This window comes from Oryctolagus cuniculus, chromosome 15, assembly GCF_964237555.1.
Source record: "Oryctolagus cuniculus chromosome 15, mOryCun1.1, whole genome shotgun sequence".
Taxonomy (NCBI): Eukaryota; Metazoa; Chordata; class Mammalia; order Lagomorpha; family Leporidae; genus Oryctolagus; species Oryctolagus cuniculus.
The window spans coordinates 76,970,054-76,988,693 of record NC_091446.1 but is presented as its reverse complement, the minus strand read 5'-3'; the positions used below and the strand labels follow the sequence as shown (position 1 = coordinate 76,988,693).

General features: G+C 47.3%; 1 long non-coding RNA gene across 1 annotated transcript in view; it reads left to right on the top strand.

Annotated features, from left to right (window-relative positions):
- LOC138845407 (uncharacterized) overlaps positions 1-18,332 on the top strand; it is a 64,900-nt gene extending 46,568 nt beyond the window's left edge. Inside the window, exon 2 of the long non-coding RNA XR_011382502.1 lies at positions 10,615-18,332. This is a non-coding gene — a long non-coding RNA (uncharacterized lncRNA). The remainder of the gene's footprint in view (positions 1-10,614) is intronic.
- Positions 18,333-18,640: the final 308 nt, after the last annotated feature.

The window sequence follows — 18,640 nt, the reverse complement described above, 5'->3', positions numbered from 1 at the left end:
GTAGCAAATATTTAAATATAAATAAATAAGATAAATTTATAAATAACTATATAAATAAATAAGCAGTTTAAATTAAGAAACTTCTGGCCTGGTGTTGTGGTATGGTAGATTAAGCCATTGCCTGCAATGCTGGCATCATATGTGGATGCTGGTTCAAGTCCTGGATGCTCTGTTTCCCATCTAGTTTCCTGTTTTTTTTTTTTTTTTAAGATTTTATTTTATTGAGTGGTAGAGTTACAGACAGTGAGAGGAAGAGACAGAGAGAAAGGTCTTCCATCCGCTGGTTCACTCCCTAAATGGCCGCAACAGCTGGAGCTTTGCCAATCCAAAGCCAGGAGCCAGGAGCTTCTTCTTGATCTCCAACGCTGGTGCAGGGGCCCAAGCACTTGGGCCATCTTCTACTACTTTCCCAGGCCATTGCAGAGAGCTGGTTTGGAAGAGGAGCAGCTGGGACTAGAAGTGGTGCCCATATGGGATGCTGGTGCCACAGGCGGAGGAGTAACCTACTGGGCCACGGCACTGGCCCCTAGTTTCCTGTTAATGTGCCTGGGATAGAGTGGAAGATGGCCCAAGTCCTTGGGCCACTGCACCTAAATAGGAGACCCAGACAGAATTCCAGACTCCTGGCTTTGGTCTGGCCCAGTCTCAACCATTGCAGCCATTTGGGAAATGAACCAATGGATCGAAGATCTCTCTCTCTCTCTCTCACACACACACACTGTCTGTCTCTCTCTCTCTCTCTGTTTAACTCTGCCTTTCAAATAAGTAAATTTTTTTAAAAAATTAAGAATTTTCTTACTGTTGACTCAAGTTCTTATTGCTGGAATAGTTAGGAAACAACTAATGAATGCCAACTCCAGCCAAATAAGATTCTCAGGGGTAGGGGTGAAAGGGAAACATTCTCTCCTTCCTGTGAAGGTTCACTGAGAGGAACTGAAGATAGACAGATACAGAAGCTGTCACCTGCATGGAGGCCATCATGGTGATGACCCACTAGCCTGACATGATTTATCTGTTTGTCAGCTTTTCTTGACTACAGCAAGATACCAAGAGAAGCTCCTCATGAAGGAAGTAGGTTTATTTGGCTCCTGGTTTTGAAGGTTCACAGTCCAAGACTGGGTGGGCTATCAGGTGGAGCATATTCAGGATAGTTCACATGTTGAGCTAGAATACAGTCAGCAACACCCATGCCAAAGCTGGAGCCCTTTGCTGCCTTCCAATGGGCTCTGCAAACGGATCCACATCTTGAAGTTTAGCCTCCCACACAGTATCAGGGTTGGGCACAGTGAGGCTACCAGGGGCCTTACTGCAGTTCCCTGCTGCATCTTCATTTCCTTCTGAAACCTCAACAGCACAGCTTTTGTTGTTCTTCCAGGCCCTTGTTAAAATTGCCCTGATCTCAGCTTTTAGCACTTGAGGCTTTCTCTAGTTGGCTCCCCCAAGCTCTTTTTATTTTTTTAAAGATTTATTTGTTTATTTGAAAGACAGAGAGAGAGAGAGAGAGAGAGAGGTCCTCCTTCCACTGGTTCACTCCCCAAATGACCACAATGGCCGGAGCTGTGCTGATCTGAAGCCAAGAGCCAGGAGCTTCCTCTAGGTCTCCCATGCGGGTGCAGGGGCCCAAGGACTTGGACCATTTACTGCTATCCCAGGCCATAGCGGACAGCTGGATGGGAAGTGGAGCAGCTGGGACACAAACCGGCACTTATATGGGATGCCAGCACCACAGGCGGTGGCCTTACCCGACACACCACAGTGCGGGCCCCTCCCCCAAACTCTTTTCCAATAAACCTTTTCTTCCCCCAAACTTTTTCCAGTAAACAAATTCCAAAGCTTCCCCCAAGTTTTTGGGTTTTAGTTACAGTGATGACCCTACTCCCACTCTCAGTTTTATGTACTGGTCATCTTATTACTAAAAGGAAAGGCAGCTGATTTCAGCTCACAGTCTTGGGTTGGCCATGTGTCAAGGCCGGGGATTCAAGATGGTGACACGGAGAAAGAGTCCATCACAAGGTGAACCAGGAAACAGAGAGGGAGCAGGTAGGCCCAACCTGGCTTTTGTAGCCAGCACTCTCATGAAAACGACCTGAAGCATGCTCACAAGTGATCCAAGGACCCCCCAGCAGGCTCACCTCTCAGACACCTTAGTGGGGTCAGTCTTTTACTCTCTCAATACCATGAACTTAACAACCATGGAGCTTACATGTCTGCATGAATCCTGGGAGCCCTGTCCCATCAAACCATAGCATTTCAGAAGCCTGTATATCCCTTGTCCCCAGGGGAGGAGGAGAATGGAGCAGATAGACAACTTAGAGGAGACTAGTAGATGAGTTTTAGGGAATTCATAGGGCTTGAAGACACACACAGTTGCCTGGGACAAAGTCCACCCACCGGACCTGCAGAATAGACAAGGGGTAACACAAGATTCTTTGTGATACTGAATGGGCCCAAGTAGAGACAATGGAGTGTGACAAAAGTCACCTCAGATAGGTTGACAGACTTCACTCTTTCTTCCTGCCATATGAGTTTCAGTTGATGAAAACTCAGCAGAGGGACTAGAGGTAATTAAATTCTTCTTTGGGGGTCCAGAATTTAGCACAATAGGAAACATGAGAGGAATTCTCTCCTGACACCCGCTCTGCTCTAGGTCCCTATAGTTTAAAATAGGCAGCAAGCCAGGGCACCATATTTAGGAGTGATAGTTTCTGGACTCCTTCTTGGGCACTGTATATATAATGTCGCACTTCACGGGGATTATTCCAACACTGGGGAATGTTGACTCTGGGTTTATTCCTCCTCAGTCTCAGCCAGCTACTTCAGAACCTGAGTTCAGCCCAACCTCTGAAGTTTCATCTTTCAGTGATGTTAACTCCAGAAAATCGTCGAGAAGTCCCTATGTCTGATTTCTCACTCTGCTACGGTGCTCAGTTTACTTTCATTTGGTTTCCCAGGCTTTCTCAGTAGGGATTGGATTATGCTTCAGAAAGTTCAGGGGTGCTCAGGGAGACCAGGGAACACATGGAATGTGAAACCAGTTTGCTGCAGAGAATTATCAGAAAATGAAGTGACAACACATTTGGTTAAAGGTCTTAACTGGTGTTAGACTCCAGAATTAGGCAACCCTTCCTTCCTTTACAGAGAGTGAGTTCCTGGGAGCTGCTCAGAGGAGATTGGTATTGTAGACCAAGAAGGGCTAAAGAACATGGAAACCAAAACCAAAATGTGGCTTAAAGAACAGAAAGTGGATAAATATTGGATGATGATAAAAAATAAAAGCAATTTGTTCTTTTTAATTTTTTAAAAGATTTACTTTTATTTATTTGTAAGGCAGAGTTAGAGAGAGGAAGAGACAGAGAGGGAGGTCTTCTATCCATTGATTCACTCCCTAAATGGGCGCAACAGCTGGGGCTGGGCAGGCCAAAGCCAGGAGCAAGGAGCTTCTGGGTCTCCCACGTGGGTGGCAGGAGCCCAAGCACCAAGCACTGAGCTGTCCTCTGCTGCTTTCCCAGGCATATATGGGATGCTAGTGTTGCAGGCAATGGCTTAACCTGCTGTGCACCACACCAGCCTGCACTTTTTCTTTCAAAGCGACTTTCCTTGTAAAGTGGGGAAGAGGAGACAGAAAACAGAAAAATCAGGTAACTTGTTTCTGTAAAGGGTGAGACATGCATAGGAAACTTTATTATCTTGCCAATTTCTTTTCAAGTATTTATTTATTTGAAAGGAAGAGTTAGAGAGAGAGAGACAGAGAGATCTTCCATTGGTTCCTCTACTTCCCAATTGTCTGCAACATCCAGGCCAGGCAAAAGCCCGGGACTAGGAATTCCATCTGGGCCTCCCACGTGGGTGGCATGGGTCCAATACTTGGGGCATCCTCCACTGCTTTCTCAGGCCATTAGCAGAGAGCTGGATTGGAAGTGGAGTAGTCCAGACTCAAATCGGTACTCTTACGGGATGCCAGCATCACGGGTTGTGGCTTAGTCTGTAGTGCCACAACCGTGGCCACTTATCTCGCTGATTGACACTGGACTGTGTGGGAAAGGTGGCTGTTAGCTCTCTCCCCTGCATGCTATGGTCTGGTCAGATGACCACTTAGCTTCACTTTGGTAATGTGGAACTTTAGTATGAGTGGCTCCACTGTGGTCTTCAGTCTGTTTTTCTGGGGGGACCCATTGCAGGGGCTTCATCTAGAGACAATGATCTTTGGTAAGATGTTCCTGTGGGTGGACAGAATTCCTGGGACTGGCACTCAAGATTGCATGCCCACATCCCTAGAAGCTGTGACTAGTGAGAGGTATCATGCCCAGACTGGGTAAAGTGGCACAGTACAGTTGCCCTTGAAAATGAGAAATTATTTGGGTAGATCAGATCTAATCACACATCTTTGAATGAACAAACTTTCTGTGTGATGTGATAGTGACTTGACCAAACCTTACTCAGGCTCCTAAAACTTCCCCCAGGCCCATCTGTGCCTGTACTTGTCAAATCTGGTTTCAGCAAAGAACTCTGCTAAATCAGTTTAACCTGAAACCCCAGCTGCAGTCTCTGATCAGCTTCAGCATCTGATCAGATTCCTCACCCTCCATTGTGCCTAGGTGACATCTGGTCACCCTGGGCTGTCTTCACAAGATCCTGGGAGGGTGGTGTGGCCAGAGGGCCTTCCACTCCTGCTGTTGCCTCTTAGTGAGTTCTGGTGCAGATACACCCCTCACCATGCTTGTGCACTATAAACAGTCATACTGTTCTTACAGCTGTGTCCAGTCCTTGTCCTGCTGCAAAGTCCCACTGTGCTCTCTGCACCTGTTGCTGTTGTGGGGTATGGTCTCAGCTGGACTTAGTGTGAGTTCTTGTGATGGAGCCCAGGACTAACAGCAGGCCAGGCTGGCTCCATCCTGCAGCTTCTTGCCTGCATGTACACACTAACAGAACAGGAGGGAAGCCCACTGTAACAAATACTTGCCAGTGGACCACAAGACTTCGGTTTTGACAGAGCAAGTTAGAAAAGGCTCCACTGAGACTGCCCCTGCCTTCATAGCAGCCCATGTAGAACTACTACATTTTTCTCTTTGGAGATGACGTGTTAAAGATATAGAAACGCCCCTAGACTGTGAGACCTCAGTGGCTTCGTCTCTCTTTCCACCAGCCCCTCTGTTTGCTCAGAGCTTCTCCGCTTCTACTCAAGTGAAACATTGCTGCGTCTCTTCTCTCCCTTGTATCGGTCTTGTAAATTGTCATTGACACCAGGACACTAACCTGGACTCATCTCACCAGTTTTCCCTCAACACTTGTCTGGACGTGAGAGATGAACTCAAAGCAGAGGCATAGATAAAGTGCAAGAATGGGAGAATTTAAAGTGATAGTACACATTCCGAGGTGCATGCTGGCAGCCTCATGAAGGTGAACTGTCCCCAGCCCAGTTTTGTCACCCCTCTATCAAGTAGGGTTGTGTCCTAAGTGAATATACAGTGGGGGTGGAGTTTGGGTGGGGTCTCTGGGAAGGTTTCATAATGCCTCCACGTAGAAGTCAGCACACATGTGTTCATCATGGCATCTCATACATGATGGGAGAGTGATCCTGGGGGCACCATGGGGAAGTGGGTGTGCAGAGTAGGCTGGGAGTGGTCAGACTTTAGTGGTGCATGGCGAAGGCACAGAGACTGCTGGAGGCCTCTCAGTTTTCACTAAACAAGAAGCTCTTTATCTCTCTGGTGTCCTCTTGACAGTCCTGTGCTTTTCCAAGCGTCCTTGAGTAACGTTTTGTCTTCCAGAGGTAGTAGAAAAAGAAAACAGAAGGAAAGTCCAGTTGAGAAAAAGAAAGGCCTCAGTGCCCTGTTGCTGGTTTGGAGAGGGAGAGGACCCTAGGAGAAGGAACACAGGTGGTTCCAGTCTCCAGGAGCACCGAGTGGTCCCCAGCCCACAGCCAGCCAGGAAATGAGGCCTTCAGTCCTGTAAGCACAGGAGGCAACTGGGGATGGATTCTTTCCCAGAGCTTCCAAAACCAGAGCCCAGACTGGCCGGCCACAGTTTGACTTTGTCTCATGAGACCCAAAGTACCAACACCTTGCTGAGCTCTCCCTGTCTAGACTTCAGACTTAGAGGAGTAGAGCTAATTAGAAAAACAGAAGTTTTGTTTTAGGCTGCTAAGTCTAGTAATTTATTACAACAGCTATAGAAAACTAATTCTTCAACCTTCATGTGTAATTAAACTCTAAACAGAATAGGTAAATGGAGTCCAGAAATATCCTACTGGCAAATTAGAGGGTGGACTCATTTACCCAGAAAAGGATTCTTCACATTACAAAGGGGGAAAAAAGGTCTCTTGAAGTAGCACTTATTTAAGTGTTTGTTTACACATCATTACTTGCTTAACAGAGGACGAAACTAAAAGCTCAATTGTTCCAAGCTATTGCTGATTAAACAGCAATCAGAAATGAAGATAAAGTGTAAGATTATAATAACAAATGGACACTTATACATCCATTTTAAAAAATCTCATTTTATATAACCCAAAGGGAAAATTCCAGAATCTCCAGTTCTCTGCAGGACACCCAGCCTCTTATTCAAACCACATTTAGCTCACACAAGTAACTCTGTAGCTCTGAGCACCTGGGAAGTACGAGGAAGAGACAAGGAATTCTCATTCTTGGATTCTTGGCTCCACACTGCTGTGTCATTAATTCTCCCACTCTTTTGGCCAGAGGAGTCAGGAGGGAGCAGAAATACCAGGAACTTCAGCAGTCCGTGTAAAGGATCCCAATCACAGGAATCTTGATTCTGTGGATGGGAAAATGGGGTGACTGGGCAGGCCCATTGCTAAGGCCCCATCCAAGCCACTCTGTTTTCTCTTGCAATTCTGTGGCAGCAGCAGTTTTCCCTCTGTATGTCAGGAAAATAAACCTGGTTTCCAAAAAGGAAAAACCAATTTATTCAAGTTTACAAAGCACGCAAATGAAGGTCCAACTCTGTTGGGCTCCCAAGCCTATGACTTCCCCCTTACACATTCTGCCTCTTCAGACATAGCCCAAGGTGGACAGGTGATGTTACGGGTCTAGGTCTCTTAATCTTTATTCCAGCTTCTTGATCCTACAGAGATAAGGATTTAAGTGTCATAAAGAGCCATCAATACAGTGCCCCAATGAGAGCAGGATTCATTTAACAGAGAGAGTGCATGTACATTCACAGGCGAGTGTGGTAACTCCACACAGAGAGATACCTGTCACGCAGAGAGCCGCCTATGAGGAGAGAGGGTGGGAGGAGTTCAGAGAGGACACAGGGGCATGGTCAAAGGGCTAACAGCAGCCCTCTCAGTATCAGTGTCTTTCCCGAGATCGGGCTGGTGGAGTTTAGCTTTAGTGAGGTCATCTGGGAGTTTGCTGGCACCTCCACATGTAGGTTAACTTCCACCTGGTCATCATAGTGTCTTCTTCCTGGTTCTGGATGGGACACAGGTGCATCCTGGGAAAGTGGGGTACAAGTTTGATAGGGGCAGGGATGAAGTTACAGTGCAGGGCTGGCAGAAAGCCCCGCTCATATATTCCTCCATAATCTTACTGCCTAGTTCCCCCAAATCACACATAGAAAATGAGCAGATCTGCCTCTGTAAACATGATTTGAGGGCTCAGACTAGGTAGTAACAAATCCATGATTCAATTAAAAAGTTCCTAGGTGCTCTGACCCTGTTCCTTCTATATGCACAAACAGAATTGGTATTAGTCCTACTCATTAATATCAGGATTATCCTTAGGGGTCTGACTTAAGATTCAGTTAGCAGAGAGAAGTCAGACTTAAGCAGCCTGTGTTCAACCCAAGCCTAAGATAGAACTGAGTACCATTGATTGCTAGAATTTCCTACTACCTTGAACTCAAATTTTACCTTTAGGAGATCGCAAGTTGTAAAATATATTCAAATGAAGTAAATATTCTCTTACTTTCAAAATAATTACTGCCTGGTGAATACTGAGGTATTCATCATTTAAGCTCAGTCTTATTACACACTTCACCTGACATTAACTAGGCACACCATAAGTATGCCTGAAATTAATACAATTGGTCTCTAGACAACTCCAGTCTTTCCCCCAAAACCTCCTGGGTTCCATGAAACCATCAGTCATGTACTTAGCACTCTCTGACTTTTTAAATAATTAAAACCCTTATGGTCAGGTTTGTTGCATTTGTATTCATTTCCCTCACTCTCTTGAGGGATTTCTTTGGGTAGTTTTAAAAAGAGATTGTATTTATTTGTTTATTTGAAATTTAGTGTGACAGAGATAGGAGAGACAGACAGAAAAAGGGGTCTGGTTAACTCCCCAAATGGCCACAGCCACCAGGATTGAGCCAGGCTGAAACCAGGAGTGAGGAACTCCGCCTGGGTCTTTCACGTGGGTGGCAGGGACTGAAGTACTTGTGACATCTTCACAGCTTTTCCAGGCACATTAGCGGGGAGCTAGATCAGAAGTGGCCAGACTTGAACCAGAACTCCAATATGGGATGCAACATCACAAGCAGTGGCTTCACCCTCCGTGCCATTATTTATCTTTTTTGAAGTTTATATAAGGGTTCAGCATTTATTGAATGATTTCTATGTGGCAAATTCTCATAAAGTATTTACTAATTTTAATATTTGTATGCAAGATAATATATTTGGTGACAGCAGGATTCTAAGCATAACTGCAAACCACTCATACATTCATTCTTTCAATCATTCAGCAAATGTTTGTGTTCGCTGTTTGTGTCACACTAGGAATGAAAATACAGAGGTGATTGGCAAGCTTTCTGTCCCTTATAAACCTTCTAATAGGGTGTGAGAAAATGAGAAATTATTGATTATAAGAGAAGGAAATAGAAAGTGCATTGCTGTTGGCAAAGTCCACGGAAGAATACACAGAGATAGAACCAAACATGAGTGGAAGAAGGAGGTGCGAGAATGGAGAGAGGCTTTGGATGGGAATTGTGTGAGAAGTGACTTGGAATCAGCCAGGTGGACCAAGAAGAAAGGAAGGGAAAAGCACAAGCTTCTGAGACTTGATATTCCAGGGGTCAACGGAGAATCTCAAGTATGACTGAGTGACACCTGGAAACGAATCACGAGACGGAGGTGGAAAGTGCGCCTTTCCCTGTGCCTCTGTCTGTGCACACATGCGCTGAGCACACAGGGCCTGAGCAGCAGGGAACTGTGATACGCAGTATGGCCCTGGCAGAGCAGCAGAGCTGAGAGGTGCTGGCTCCTGTGTGAAGGACAGCACTGCTCTGCAAGGTGAGGCCAAGCTTGCAGGAAGCCAACCCCAGTAGCTGGCCTGAGAGGCCAGAGGGGGCAGTGCAGAACCCCAAGGCATCTGCCATCCATGGCTCACAGTGTGACTCGGGGACTAGATTCTCCTTGATTGCCACAATGATCAGGAGGCCCAACTGAGATGAAGAGGAAACTGGGATGAGGCCTCAACCAGTGCAGCCCAATGGCTGAAGAAAACGGAGACAAATCTAACAGCTGTGCCCTTGTTCCCGTGCAACCTGCAGGCCCTGTGGGGTCCTGAGGACCTGCATAGCAACCCAACCTCGCTTCTTTTTTGAGACAGACACTGGGGTTGGACATTTGAAGGGACAAAGGCTAGACTTTAGGGATGAATAAATCTGGCCCAGAAAATGGCTCCAGAAAAAAGAAACCCGAGTTATTTTTAGCAGAACGTCTAGTCTCAGTTTTCCAAGCTGCATACCAATCCCTATTGACCTCTGACCTGTTCCCACATTCATTTTCCTTTCCTGACCTGGAGTGTCTGACCTCTGGAAGAGAGTAGATAATGGAACTCTAGGAGGCTCCAGGCCAGTTCAGCAAAGGCCAGATGAAAAAAGTCCAAGGAAGATCAGTTGAAGGGATATGAGGGCAGCCAGGACAAAGTGGAGAAGGAGCTATGAAGAGTAGGTTCCATGTCGAGGAAGATCAGGCAGGACGCAGTTATAAAAATATTTTAGGCTTTTGAGAGCCACATTCTATCTGCATCGCTTATTATTATTTGGTTTTCTTTTAAAAAGATTTTTATTATTTATTTATTTGAAAGGCAGAGTTAGAAAGAGAGAGAGAGAGAAAGAATCTTCCATCTGCTGGCTCACCCCCCAAATGACTGCCAAGGCCCAAGGCTGGGCCAGGCCAAAGGCAGGATCCTGGATGCCATTCAGGTCTTCCCCGTGGGTGCAGGGGCCCGAGCACTTGGGCCATCTTCCACTGCTTTCCCACGTGCATTAGCAGGAAGCTGGGTTGGAAGTGGAGCAGCAAAGGCTTGAGCTGGCACCCACATGGGATGCTGTGGCCGTAGGTGGCAGCTTACCCCGCTATGCCACAACCGTGGCCCCCAGATGTACATTTAAAGCCTGTGTTGTGTGCTGCATTAAATGAGACCACAGCAGGCCCTGTCTAGGGAATGTACCAGAAGAGCAGTCGGCCCAGGTTTGATTGTGCTTTCCCCCAAGTGTTCATGTGTTAGGAGCTTAGCTCCCAGGGTACGATGGAATTTTAACAGGTGAGGCTACATGGAAGGGCCTGGGGATGCTGGCTTTCTGGAGTGAGTCCTTGTGAGAATGAGTTGTCATTAAAGCCTGACATGACCTCTGACTCTCTCTCAGGCTTCCTGTCTCCTGATGTGGTTTCTCCCTCTGCCAAGCATCCCTGCATTGTGATGCCATCTGCCACGAGACTCCCTGAAGCAAAGCCAGTGCTGCCACCGCCCCCTGGAACCTCAGAAGCATGAGTGCTTCTCTGTTCTCTGTAAGGTTCCTCAACCTCAGTGGTTTAGTATAGCAATGAGAAATGGGCTAATAGACAACTGAATGTTGTTAAGAATTTGGAAAGTTAAGAACCATGTACCTTACAGTCAGTTTGCTTCGTGATCATCAGAATTCTGATCAACATAACTGCAGTTTTGTTCACATGGTCAAGAACTGAATCCACAGGGGGAAAGTAGGTTCCTGTTGCCCCATGGGTTTCCTTCCTTGCTTCTTCCCTGACCCTCTTCATGTTTCCCCACCCTGGGCCCCTTCTGTTCTTCCCCTTTTAAGCTCAGTTGTGCCTCCCTGGGACATCTTCCTGCTGCATTTGTTCAAGGCCAAGGTGATGGGAACCATCTGAAAGCTTTCCTCTTACCTATTTCTCCATCAAAGGCTGTCAGTCACTTTGTTTGACAGCTGATGCTGCAGGTAGAAAGCCCTGACTTCCCTTCCTCCTAGGTCAGTGGCACAAAAGCAGAGCCTCCTAACATCTGGAAATGGGAAAACTTTTCAAAAATGACTCAGCAGTTGCCGTAGGTGAGGGATTGCCTGGTAATGATGCCTGGGGGAGTGACAGAGTAGATGTACCATGCCTCCCCTAAGTCTCCTAACAAAGGATCCCTTTGCCTTCTCTCTGAGAGGGAAGAATAAGGAGGGAATAAGGAGGGAAATGGAGCTCCCGCCCTTGCTGATACCATGGAGTGGGGCTCACGGAATCCAAATCCACTTGGAAGCCTGTATTTTCACTCTTTATTCCGACTGTCATTTTACAGTTGGCTTTCTGGTAAAGAATGGTTCTGCACATCTGCAAGACAATCTCTCTGCACATCTGTGCAGGAATCTTCTTCATCTGCAGCCTTGCGTACTCATGAGCTCATTTGATCCTTACAGCTGTCATACGTAATCTTTGCCATGATGATAAAAATCATTTAATTCTTACTCTGTTCCGCCGAGTATCCTAAGGGTTTTAGGCTGCCTAACTTAATCAATATGAATCCTAGGATGGAGATATCTGATTGTTCCCATTTTACAGATGCACAAGCTTAAAAGCTGGATAGTTTATCTCTCTTAGACAAAGATGGTCAGCTTTTCAAGGTCACGTAGCTTTTTGATTACAGAGCTGGCATCAACGGTGAGGTGTGCTCTTAGCATCTCCCCAGTGTTCGTGTTAGGATGTTAGGCTCTTACACACTTATCTTGCTGAGCAGTGTTTCTGAAACTAGCATTTTGAAGATTTATTTATTTGAAGGGCAGAGTGATAGAGAGGAAGTTAAAGAGAAAGAGAGAGAGAGAGAGAGACATACAGACAACTCTTCCATCTGCTGGTTCACTCCCCAAATGGCCACAACACCCAGGGCTGGGCCAGGTTAAAACTAGGATTTGGAACTCCATCTTTGTCTCCCACATGGATGAAAGGGGCTCAAGGACTTGGGCCATTCTCCACTGCCACCCCAGGCACATTAGCAGGGAGCTGGAGTGGAAGCAGAGCAGCAGTGTTCTAACCGGCACTCTAATATAGGATGCAGGTGTCAAAGGCAGCAGCTTAACCCTCTGCGCTTTACCACCACCTCCAGTGTTTCTCAGACTTTAATGTACACAGATTCACCTGTGAATCTTGGTAAGTGCAGATTCATGCAGTAGGTCTGGGGTGAGGCCCATGAACTTGCATTTCAGTAGCTCCTGGGTGATCTTGATGCCATGGACCCAGGCTTGACGCTTCATATATTTTAGCTTTTAGGACATCACTTGGAGGTTCAACCCTTGTCTCATCAGTGTCCATTTTGAGATTAAAGACCACTTTCAATAGAAGGTTTGTGTCACTGCCTCATCTTGGTAGCTCTGAACACGCTGCAAGCTACTGCTTTGAGTGAGCAGCCGAGCTGACCATGTGAAGGCAGAAAACAACCCCTGAGCCAGGTCCTGAAGAACCTCAGAGAAGCCACATCATAGGGCCTCTAAACACCTTTTTCTGAGAACTGGGGAAAGCGTTGGCTACATAGAAAAGTCCACTCGGCATGAGAGATGCACCAGGGGAGAGAGACCCAAGCCTTGTTCAAAGGGTGCATGGTTTCCCCTCAGGTTATCAAAGCATTGCACTTCCTTTACAAATCATTTGCAAGGTATATAAAATAACGGAAGAACTTTTCAACTCACCAAACATTCAGAATCTAGCAAGAACCACTATTTACAACTTTTATGTATTTACAATGAGTTTTTAAGTGAGATGAAGACATCAACTGGTAGATAAAACAGTTGAGATCTCTCTGTGCTTTTAGATTCATGTCCTGGGATTTGTTTAAAATTCCATCAGCAACATCTTCCTGTGTTGTTAAAGATTCTTTGTAAACGTCATTTTTGATGGGGCCATAATTTTTCAATCATTTATCCCCACTGTAATTTCTTTAACTATTCCCACATTGCTGTCCTTTCTAGTTACTTTCTGAGGTTTCACTGTTAAGATCCATGTTGAAATACATCTCTGTTTATGAGTTTTGTGATTTCCTTTCAGTAAGTCCTTAGCAGTGAAATTAGGGGAGCAGTGGTTCCAGACATGTTTGAGAATTACTCCCTGCTGCCAACTTGCCTTCCAGAACAGCTCTTCTCTGGAAAGGACATTTATGGCATCTTCTCCAACATGTGGTCCTGGGTCCTGAGACAGAGCCCATGCTCTGGGCCTTCCTCCTCAGGGAACTTCAAAGGGTGTCCCAGCTATTTGCTTTGCAATTGTCTTCCCACTCATCCCTGCCTCTCATTATTGGGAAAGTGGCAGTGGAGGACCAATTTGGTTCTTAATGCACTTTTGCTAATTGCACCGTATGTTCCACATTTGGGTCACGGTTAGTCTTGGGTACTGTTTGTGTGTCTTCAAGGAGGGGGATGGAAATGAACCGATGGAGCAGACTGGTGGTGTGGGAAGCCCAACTCCCCAATCATGCGTCTGGCTGCACCCTGAATCCCCGTGGGCCTTCAGGAAATGTGCACAAGAGGTCTGGTTGCAAAGACCCACCCGAGATCGCCTGCTATTCCATTTTGATGGACTGGCAATTTAATTGCAGTAAATTGACTTGCAGTTAAATTACTTATGATTTCATTGTGAGTGCCTCCCTGCCCACCAGGTTGTATTTTGCTGTTATTCAAAGTCACATGTCTGTGCTTGTGGACAAAATGACAGTGCTGTGGTTATCCAGAAGCCAGCATCCTGTATCCTATGAGAGCATTCTCTGTCATCCTGTCTGTACCTGGCATATGTCAGGGCACAGCGCTAGGAACCCAGGCTGCCCCTGCTCTGCTGCCGTGGAGAAGGACACCTGTTGGAGGCAGTGGGCTCAGTGATAGATTGCCAGCTCAGAGCAGAGCGAGGCGGGGGCACAGCGAGGTAGAGCAACCCGAGATCACAGGACAGAGAGTCGGAGGAAGATGCTGAAGCATGAAGCTGATGAGCCCACTGTGTGAGCTGCACCTCACTTTAGACACAGCCATACCCTAGACTAAGCATTGATCTTAGTCGCGAGTTGGCTCCCCAAGTCTTGACACAACGCATGTAAACTCTGACTCTGGCCATGGTTCAAGATGTTACCTGGCACCTATATGAGCCTGACCCTCTAGCCAAGAAAAATCCTGTTTATCTGTTCAAAGAATATGTACGCAATGCCTACAGAATGCATGATTCTAGGTGAGTCACCAACTTTGGATCCTCATCACTTCTTCTCAGTAGCAGCGTGAGATTTGATGAGGTAGCACATGGCCAGGGTGGTTACTTCTGTACATAGCTGTGACCGCAGGTGCCCTCACCATCGCCTGAGCCTTCTTGTCCCCTGCCCTGACTGGGGCAGAGGGAGGAGTAGTGATTTTTCTCAGCATGTAGACAGGGGCTCCTGTAAGGCTGTGCAGGGGCCTCGACAAGCCTCACCTCTGCTGGCCTTGCACGTGTGGCTCTCCGGGTCTCCATGCTGACACAGCCTGCACGGGTTCTCTGCTTGCTCTGTGCCCAGCCCACCTGCCCTGCCTGGGTCTTCTCAACCTCTTGTTCCCTTAGTTTGTGTCTACAGCAAAACAACCCCAAAGGATAAGCCTTCTAGGGGTGGCCTTTCTTCCTTAGCTTCCCTCCACATGCAATTTCCTCTCCTGAATTCACATGTTTTGAGCATAGAGAGGATCTATGACCTGTCTTGGCTCTAGAACTGGGTGTTCACTCACCTATTCTGAAAACAGTGATGTTCTCCTTTGATGCTGGATGAAGCTCTGTATCCCCAACCTGTGGGTGGAGGTGGTCACCTACCAGGGACTCCAAATGACCATTCTGGATTCATTGATGATGGAGCCAGTGCTTGACTCTGAGTAGTGTCTGAGGGCCTGTGTTGTCATCAGCATGGCTTCCTCCTTCTAGTGGAAACACCTGGGTGTTCTGAACACTTCTGCTGTGCATGCTATCTGTCAATATGTATACTCCCACTAGCACCAGACTTCACAGAGAACAGGAGTTGTGCAGAGGTGACCGTGAAGTGCACATAAGCTCCAGCGCATCAGATCTCACTGGGAGTGCACCTGTAGGGATCAACAGACACGGATACACTGGTCTTTACCATACAGAGAACTGGGGCAGCAGAATGCACTGGAAGGGGGCCCCTTTGATGTTGGCACAAACTGACCCAGATTCAGAGATCAGCCATGGCGAGGAAGGGGTTACTGTCTTCTTCACATAACGGAATGGAAGGGTCACTTCCCTTTCTCTCTGATATAGCTGATTTAAGTGAATAGAATTATCCTCATTTGCCTGATTAGGAAACTGAAGCTCGGAGATGTCAAAGAACCTGCACAAGCTCATACAGTTCCTGACACAGCTGGGATCCAGAGGGACAATTTCTGCCTCCCAATGACCACACTGCGGCAGACAGAAAATCGCAAATCAGTATTTGTGGAGCACAAGAGTGAACTTCCCTTTTTATGTGCAAGTGATGTCTCATAACTAGGTGCTCCCTCCTCCCTCCAACTTGAGATGTGCAGAATTTCAGAGCGAGATGGGATCACACAGGCACCCTAGATCAAGGACGGCAAACCAAGGTCAGGTTGCTGGTATGACATGCAGATTATCAGCAGGAAAGACTGTCCGGGATGGAGGCAATATCATAGAAGGGAAGAGAGCGCAGGTTTTGCAATAGACAAGTAGACAAATTTCTGAACCTCCTTCAAACCTCTCTGTTTCCCTTATTTGTAAAATGGGAGTCGTAATACCTGCCATCTGGGACCATGGAGAGAATTCAATGAGAAGTTCATTTCTGAAGCATCTGTCACTGTGCCATGGAGGTTTAAAGAAAGAAGGCTCCAATTGCAGTTAGCATAAAACCTAAAGACTTGGAACCCAGATCAAGCCACTCTGTCCTCCATCTCTGCTTCTCTCCACTCCTCCCTTGCCTGGACCTCCTTCCCTTGCCCCCTGGCCTGGGAGCCTGCCCACTTCTCCCCTCCATCTGTCTATTCCTCTAGGCTGGAACACATGACTCCTGTCCTACCTCCAGGCGCCCTCCACTCTCTGCACATCCAGACATTGTCCAGCCTCAGGGAGCATCTGTTTGGCTAGTAGTTCAGTGCCTACAGACCTCTTCCTCATCTTCTTCCTATTTCTTGTATCATTGTGGGCTCGCACATTGCTCTAAACCACACCTGGCAGATTCCAGCAGCTCTGGAGCTGTTTTGTCAGTGGGATTGTCAGGCCCTCAGTGCCAGAGCTCTTTTATTGTAAGTAGAGCTGAGTTCAGGCCTCAGTTTAGGAGCCCATCAGTGAGCATGTCCTTCTTGCTGGTGGTTCCAGGCTATAACTTTTTTTTTTTTTATTTATGTATTTTGACAGGCAGAGTGCACAGTGAGAGAGAGAGACAGAGAGAAAGGTCTTCCTTTTGCCATTGCTTCACCCTCCAATGGCCGCCGCGGCCGGCGCGCTGTGGCCGGCACGCTGTGGCCGGCGCACTGCGCTGATCCAAAGGCAGGAGCCAGGTGCTTCTCCTGGTCTCCCATGGGGTGCAGGGCCCAAGCACTTGGGCCATCCTCCATTGCACTCCTGGGCCATAGTAGAGAGCTGGCCTTGAAGAGGGGCAACCGGGACAGAATCCGGCACCCTGACCAGGACTAGAACCCGGTGTGCTGGCGCTGCAAGGCAGAGGATTAGCCTATTGAGCCACGGTGCCGGCCATGGCTATAACTTTCTGGAACAGAACATAGAATTTGGAAGAGAAAGGCAGCAGACACTTAGCATCTTCTGCTGCTCTAGTCCTTTTCTGGTTAATCTCCCAAACCCCAACACATAGACTAACTCATGTTTAGACATGCACACACGTACACACAACATGGTGCACAATATTGTACCCATTTGACCAAAGCAGCCTTGTCCCTGTTTTCTCCTTGTTATCACTATTGATATAAACTCCATTTTCACTCATGTCCTAATTTATCTGAACAATTCAGGCTAATTTTGTCATTGAGTGGCTACTCAAAGACATCAGCTAATTACTTAGTGCTCTTATCTCTGATGGGACGTTCTGTCTTCAGCTACAAGAGGTCTGCATGATGAAGAATGGGACATATAGCCACTGGTGCAGCAAGGTACAGCTCTCCTGAGAGCAGGGCACTGAGAGCAAAGGAAGCCTACACGCTTTCCAGAGGCTTCCAGAAGGCTTGCTCCACACACAAGCTTGTCCCAGAGCTGCACGTGAGGCATCTGACAGAGCACACATAATTTCCCCTGCCTGGAACTCTCTCTCTGTTGTTCCCAACTGCCTCAGAGACAATAGAAAAGGGAGTCAGAGCAAAATCAGATTACCTCTGATTTCATTTCTTTGTTTCTTGGATCATAGGTTTAGGTTATTTTAAGAACTGCTGCCAAAGGCCGGCGCTGTGGCTCACTAGGCTAATCCTCCACCTTGCGGCACCGGCACACCGGGTTCTAGTCCTGGTTGGGGTTCCGGATTCTGTCCCGGTTGCCCCTCTTCCAGGCCAGTTCTCTGCTGTGGCCAGGGAGTGCAGTGGAGGATGGCACAAGTACTTGGGTCCTGCACCCCATGGGAGACCAGGAGAAGCACCTGGTTCCTGCCTTTGGAACAGTGTGATACACCAGCTGCAGCGCGCCAGCCATGGTGGCCATTGGAGGGTGAACCAACGGCAAAAGGAAGACCTTTCTCTCTGTCTCTCTCTCTCACTGTCCACTCTGCCTGTCAAAAAATAAAAAAAATAAAAGAACTGCTGCCAAAGAAGAAAAAGCAAGGAATTCAATAAAATAACAGCAGCAATGACACAATAGAACAGGACTGTGCAAACTCCTTCCATGTGCCTTCCTCTCTTCCCATCCTTCCTTCCAATCCCTAGACTAGGTACTGAAGGCAGGTTCCTAGGGAGTGACTGGGTGCTGGGGATAAGGAGATGCACAAGGTCAGGGCCGTTCTCCCAGTCCACAGGCAGAGGGGGAAGTGCAGGCTGGCACTGCAGCTCACTAGGCTAAACCTCCGCCTTGCGGCACTGGCACACCGGGTTCTAGTCCCAGTCTGGGCGCCGGATTCTGTCCCAGTTGCTCCTCTGCCTGTCAAAAACAAACAAACAAACAAACAAAAAAACCAGAGGGGACAGTGCAGGGCAGATCAGAGCTATGACAACAGCTGCAGGGTGATGGGAGGCATGCCGGCCTCCTAGTTAGACCTCAGCCTTCTCCCCTACTGTTTCTACTAAGTTCTCCTTCCCATTCAGTGCCAGTGAAAGATGAAGAGAGGAAGCTCAAGCAAGAGACAGGAGATTGCAGCAGGCGGGAGTGTAGCAGCTGAACTTGAGGATTCTTCAGCCTTCCTTCCCGTTTTGGTAATTAAGTAAAATTTTAAAAGTCTATTTGAGAGTTGGAAAGATG